The sequence below is a fragment of the Festucalex cinctus genome, chromosome 6 (assembly GCF_051991245.1).
Source record: "Festucalex cinctus isolate MCC-2025b chromosome 6, RoL_Fcin_1.0, whole genome shotgun sequence".
Classification (NCBI taxonomy): domain Eukaryota; kingdom Metazoa; phylum Chordata; class Actinopteri; order Syngnathiformes; family Syngnathidae; genus Festucalex; species Festucalex cinctus.
The window spans coordinates 24,155,027-24,161,431 of NC_135416.1; the positions used below are offsets into that span (position 1 = coordinate 24,155,027).

Consider the following 6,405-nt stretch of genomic DNA (forward strand, 5'->3'; position numbering starts at 1 on the left):
CGTCCAAGGATTGGCGACGTGTGCACGTCAGCCGGCCACGAGCGACGCGGCACTTAAAATTCATGAGCGCCGTCGATCACATGATCGACGGCGCTCATCGACGCGAGAGCAAACGTGGAGGCATAAATTAGGCTTTAGACTATGCCAATTTTTGTAAGCATGTCACACCCCCATGGCTTGGCAATTGATATTGGAGCAGGTTTGAAATTGTCACCCTTGTGGTAAGTTTTTACCTGACTGCAGTTCAGCAGCAGTTTGAGAAGTTTAAGGGCCAACGCTGCTTCAACGTGCAATAAAATTGACTATCTGTGTAAAGTTTCTTTAAGATAGGATCTGTTGTTGACAAACCATGCAATGTAAGGAGGCCTGTTACTCCTTCCACTGATGTCAGCTAATCTACTGAATGATCTTACACTATACGGCTCCCGCTTTATGGCTGTTTGTGGACGGCCTGCCAGTTGTCCTCTGGAGTTAATGAAGCATGATGAATTAGTCACTTGGCTCCTATACTGTGGCAGAATCCCTACTGACCCTTCTCTCTATCCATGGATGGATGGAAGGCAGAATCCCTTTTGACTCTTCGAATCCAATGCCAGCCACAATTGCAAAAGCAATGCCCTACTCTTTGATTGTTCTTCATTTATTACTAGACTACCAGAGTATGACGAGTTTGACTTTGAGCTTGGCCGTCAACATTTTGTAATGTGACACAGAACTGCTCTGACAAATATCCGTAGTATTTTTCATCACTGTTTAATCAATTCATTGATTACCAATGCTGTTTTTCGTCAGCAAGACAGCTGGAACGTACCCTCACCGACTAAGCACAAGTGTAAAAATTGGCCACAACAGTAATCAAATATATACAGGGCTGAGAAATTAGACTTTGGTAAGCCATGCATCATGAGAATGTTTTTGGTCTGTTTAAAAAAAATAAAAAAACAAAACAAAACAAAACAAAAAACAACTAAAGAGTTCACAGTCCCGCCAGGATGTGCATTTTCTTTAAAGACCGTCCATTTACTTGTGCATTTTTGTTGTTTCATTTTGTGCTTCTCTTATTTTGTGCAATCAGTCCTTTTATTGGCAGTCATCCGCTCAACATTTATTTATTTATTTTATTGAGTGTAGTTGCTTTAATAATCAGAGTAACAATTATCTCTCATGTTACTGCCTTGAGTTTTTGCTCCTCTTCAGAACAAAATTAATTAGGCATTGTGCTCTGGCATGAAAACAGCAAGTGGCAAAATGTGTTTTTAACGGTATTAATTGTACATGAAAAATAATGAAGTTATTCCATTAATTATAGACAAAATATCTTCTTATACTGCTGAAAATGGCTAAATGAGTCAAGCATCCTTTTGAAGACTCAAAAGAGATCAAGGAAGGCTTTCTTCACTGGCAAATTTGTCAATACTATAATTTCTATTTTGTGACATTTGAAGTTTTGAGGTGGGGACACACATCGAGTGTGCACATCATGCGTGAACTCGCCGACACAGTTGTCAGCCCACCCCCGTTGACAATTGATTATCCGTTTGCCCTGGGCATGCACCCTTGATAAATGAGGCCCCTGGTTGCCACCACACATTCGCCACCATCGGAACCAAATAAGTTGGTCTCATCAGACCACAGGACATGATTCCAGTAATCCATGCCCTTAGTATGCTTGTCATCAGCAAACTGGTTGTGGGCTTTCTTGTGCATCATCTTCCTCCTGGGACGACAGACATGCAGACCAATTTGATGCAGTGTGCGCCTGCGCAGCATATGATCTGAGCACTGACAGACCCACACCCCGACAACCTCTGCAACAAAACTGGTAGCACTCATACGTCTATTTACCAAAGAAAACCTCTGAATGTGACACTGACCACGTGCACTCAACTTCTTTGGCTGACCATGGTCAAGCCTGTCCTGTGAAACCACTGGATGGACTTGGACACTGTGCGGCAGCTCAGTTCTTTGCCATGAGGTGCCATGTTGAACTCCCAGTGCCGGTATGAAAGAGTGTGATGGCTGTAATAGTAGTAATAACCCACATGCTCCCTATAGGTCGCTTGCACATGTCGTCACTTCCGCCTCGGATTTCTCGTAGTCGCCATGCTGGGTGGCCTCCATTTACGTAGCGATTCGGTCTAACACGTATCTATCACGTTTGTTTTCTGCGTTTAAAATTGTACATTGTTGCTGCGTCGTTGGCTGTTCGAACAAAGCCAAGGGGGAAAATGGTCGGTCTTTTTTCCGAATTCCGAAAATAATTAGGAACCAGGGCCTGGAGACAGAGGAGTGCGGACTCCGGAGGGAAGTCGTTACTTTGGGCTCGTGTGTGCAGCGATCACTTTGTGAGCGGTAAGCTTGTTTACCTTTATTTAATGCATGAGGATTAATAACGTTTCGACCGCCCATATATGGGCAAGTTGCTTATGTTTTGGATTCATGAGCAAGCAAGTTCGGTAGTACAAGCTGGCTAGCGGACGTTAGCCGAAAGCTAACATCGAACATTTTCACCCAAGTAGTGCCAGTGCAAAGTGTTTACTGCTGAAATTGGATTGATTAGTCTTTGGCTCTTAATGCCGATAACATGTTTTTTGGTGGCAAAATGTAAACTTGGAAAAAAAGAGACAGAAGGGGCTGATGCAAGAAAACAGACCCCCGGTAACCTACACATCATGCTAAAGAACTTATTCACGGCCACCCTACTGCGGCAAAATAACCAGTCTTTCCATATTTTATTTGTTTATATATTTGTTTATGTTAACAGGTCGCCCTGCGCCCGTTTTTCTGTCCAATCATCCCGACTGGGCTCCAACATTAAAGTTGGGTCCCAAGTGACAACATCTATGTCTCAGCCCAGTCGGTGCCAAGATATGAACGTGCACAGGAGAGACAAGCAAAGAAAAGACGACTCGAAGTGGCAGAGATTGTTGCAGTTATGCAGCCAGATGGCTCCAGTAACCTGTACCCTCAAGTACTGCTGACATCATTGACTCTGGTATGCCACTCAGAATTCATTACATGATATATTGTATGCATGAGTGAATGTATGTGTTTGTTTGTGTGTGTACACGCACCTTATAGTTTAGAGACATTTGGAAGTGTTTATAGAAATAAGTATTTGCCTGTAGCAATGTTCATACATTAAAAAATGCAACAAAATGTGTACATTTCTTTTACACTGACAAAAAAACTATACTACTGTACTATATTAAACCTATTACTGGTACCGTATTTTTTGTGATTTTTTCTTTATTTTTTTCTTTAGGGATCTCATGCCACACCGACTTGATTGCCAATGACATGATGGAAACGAAGGCGAGCATCAAAGCATTGGAGGAGGACAACATGCGACTGTTTGTTTGGCGCTAATAAAGGCAGCGTTTATACAAATTCTATTGTTGGGTTTGTTTACAAAGCTATACATAATACAAATGACAGGATTTGACTCAATGTGCAATATGGTCCCTCTTAAAGTAATGGCATAAATCTATTATTTCTAAAAGCACAAAAAATGAAGTGAATAATGATTAGATGTAGTAATTTCAGGTTTAAAAATTGAACTGTTAATTAATGTAGTTTATTTTAGCACAGGTGCCTACCATCCTGAGATGACGGTATGATGTAATGTTGATGGGGTACGCAATGACTTTCATTATGCTATGTACAGAGGAAAAAGTTGCTCTCTTTTAAATTTGTTTAATGTAAGACAAGTACCAGTACTGTGTTTCAGTTTTCCCAATAATCCTTGTTTCACACTTGTCACAAAACCACTGTCCTTTTGGCAGTCTAGATTGGCACACTTCAAGTGATATCATTTGATTTTACAATCTGCTGCAGCACAAAAAACTACTTTATTCCGCATCTTTGAAGTACATGAGCAAGTGGTAGGTGACAGCGGCTGAGCAGGAACACTGGAAGTCCACTACTGATCTAGTAAATGCTCTCCCGAGCAGTTCAGGTAAGGAGGGGATTTTGGGAAAAAAAAAAACTCTGGCTTTTCCAGCTGGCCAAAACGAGCGATCTGGGTGGACTCGCTCAATCACACTTTGTCCACACCACAAAGTCGCAGAAGTCCGTCCAGTTAAACTCATCTGTGCCTGAATCTGAAAATATTACAAACATTGTAATGAAAATATGAAACATAGAATTAAATAAGAAACTACAAAAAGTAAAGCCATACATACCTGGTAATACTATTGGTGTTGTCGTGACAAGTGATGGGAATTGTTGCCATCTGGCACCAGACAGAAATTGGGTGTTGTGACAGCCTCCTTAACCGTGAGATCATAAGAAAAGCTGTCAGTATGCTCAGTAGTTACCATGAACACGTTTTATTGTACTGGAAACTGAAACTAAAAATACGTCCTCTGAGAGTGGTTAACCTTAACCATTTAGAATAAGTTGATTAAGTAACATGTAACTAGTGAAAGGGTAGCATTAAATTTAATTAAGCCACGGGGAGGCTGTGCATAGTTACTTTTTATTCTTATACGCTCTGCCATATTTGCCTGTTATCAAATTGTTAGAAAAACCACATCAGGTAAACCTAGCTGTGCATGTAAACACAATGATAACAGGAAGCCTGAGAACAAAACATTTTTGTGTGCAGAATTACCAACACCATGTGGTTTACTTACGTGCAACAGCAACAGTTTCTTCTGATGCGATGTTAAAGTTTACACTCTGTATCCACCCGCTTACAAAATAATTGTAAGCCTCCAGGGATTTGTTGGCGTGTTATGGAGCATGTTGTCAACACGAGGTAGGGAAAGATGTCCAGAGATGTCACATTTGGCCAGCAAGCTTTCTCCGTCAAAAAAAAAATCACCCTTGGTCAGGACGTAATTAGAATCAATCCCGCCACACAGAGACACCTTCTGCCTGTATCGTTGTTTTTGATCTTCCGGTAAATCGTGAAAATACTGCGAAAATTACATCAGGTTGATAAGCTCTACCGTGTAACTCGCGAGTGTACCTTGTGAACCGGCGGACACCCAATATGGCGCCCGAAGGAAAAACTCCCATGATGCATTACGATGTGCAAGCGACCTATTCACACCTGAAACCGTGTAATACTAATGAGTCACAAGATGCTGAAAGAAAAAAAATGGCGAACTGTTCAATTTGGACATTTTTAGTGAAAGGTGTGCCCAATTTTGTTGCAAGGCTTAGTGGCTGTATTTGGAGCTATTTTGAGGGAACAATAAATTTACACTTATACTGTATATGCTGTACACGGTGGCTGACTGGTGAGCACGTCCTCTTCCCTATTCTGAGGACTCGGGTTCGAGTCAAGGCTCCGGCCTTCCTGGGTGGAGTTTGCATGTTCTCCCCGTGCCTGCGTAGGACCGGGCACTCCGGTCTCCTCCCACATTCCAAAGACATGCATCCATCCATCCGTCTCTGTGTGCCCTGCGATTGGCTGGCGACCAGTCCAGGGTGTACCTCGCCTACTGCCCAAAGCCGGCTGAGATAGGCTCCCGCACCCCCCGCGACCCTTGTGAGGAATAATCGGTCAAGAAAATTGATGGCTGGATGGATGGATAGATGGATGGATGGATGGATAGATGGATGGATGGATGGATGGATGGATGGATGGATGGATGGATGGATGGATGGATGGATGGATGGGTGGATATGCTGTACATTGACTACTTTTCATTGTATCAAATTCTCATTTCTTAAGTGTTGTTCCAAAAAAGACATAATTAAATAACTGCATAAATGTGAGGACTAACTTTTGTGAGGGACTGTAAATTGATAAAATAAAACTCTTTTTTTTAAGACGAAAAAGAAGATGATGCATACACAAACTTGTCTTACATATTAACATGACAGTCTTGTGGAGTGTAATCAATTAGTCAAACAATAATCCATGGACTAGGGGGCTGCTTAAGAGCCTGGCGAGCAGTTTAGTGTATCAGTGTCTTGCTCATGGACACCTCAGTCATGTGTCCAGTAAGGGTGTCACGATTTCGATTTTTTATCGAAATCGATCGAAATTACGTCACGATTTCGAGCATTGAAATAGAAGAGAGGACACACGATTCGATGCCCCCCCCCCCCCCCCCCCCCCGCGCCCGCCGCGCCCGCCGCCACCGCCGCCACCGCCACCTCCCAGGAAAGCAAATGAGACGCAGCCATTCAGCTACTAGCTAACGGCACTTGTTAGCTGACTTCTCCTGCAGTCATGATGGCAAGCGCGGACAGACACAGCAATGGTGCTTCAAGCCGCTCCCGCTTCTCTCGTCACCAGTTTGGAAACATTTTGCGTTCCCGGTGAGTTATGTCGACAACGTTCACGTTGTCGATAAAAAGACCACAGTGGCAAGATATGCTATGTGCGCGTACTGTACTCGGCCACGGTGTTACGCCCGGCTCGTCAAGGGGAAGGGAAGTAACACA

The 6,405-nt window shown here is 42.9% G+C and overlaps 2 long non-coding RNA genes across 2 annotated transcripts; one reads left to right on the forward strand and one right to left on the reverse strand.

The window, feature by feature from the left end:
* The first annotated feature begins 2,054 nt into the window (after positions 1-2,054).
* LOC144020754 (uncharacterized) lies at positions 2,055-3,390 on the forward strand. Its single transcript, XR_013283961.1, has 3 exons — positions 2,055-2,352; positions 2,765-2,995; positions 3,266-3,390. It is a non-coding gene; the product is annotated as an uncharacterized LOC144020754 (long non-coding RNA).
* LOC144020755 (uncharacterized) lies at positions 2,603-5,052 on the reverse strand. The gene is made up of 3 exons (XR_013283962.1): positions 4,638-5,052; positions 4,185-4,271; positions 2,603-4,103 (listed from the first exon to the last, which is right to left on the reverse strand). It is a non-coding gene; the product is annotated as an uncharacterized LOC144020755 (long non-coding RNA).
* Between the last annotated feature and the right edge of the window lie 1,353 nt (positions 5,053-6,405).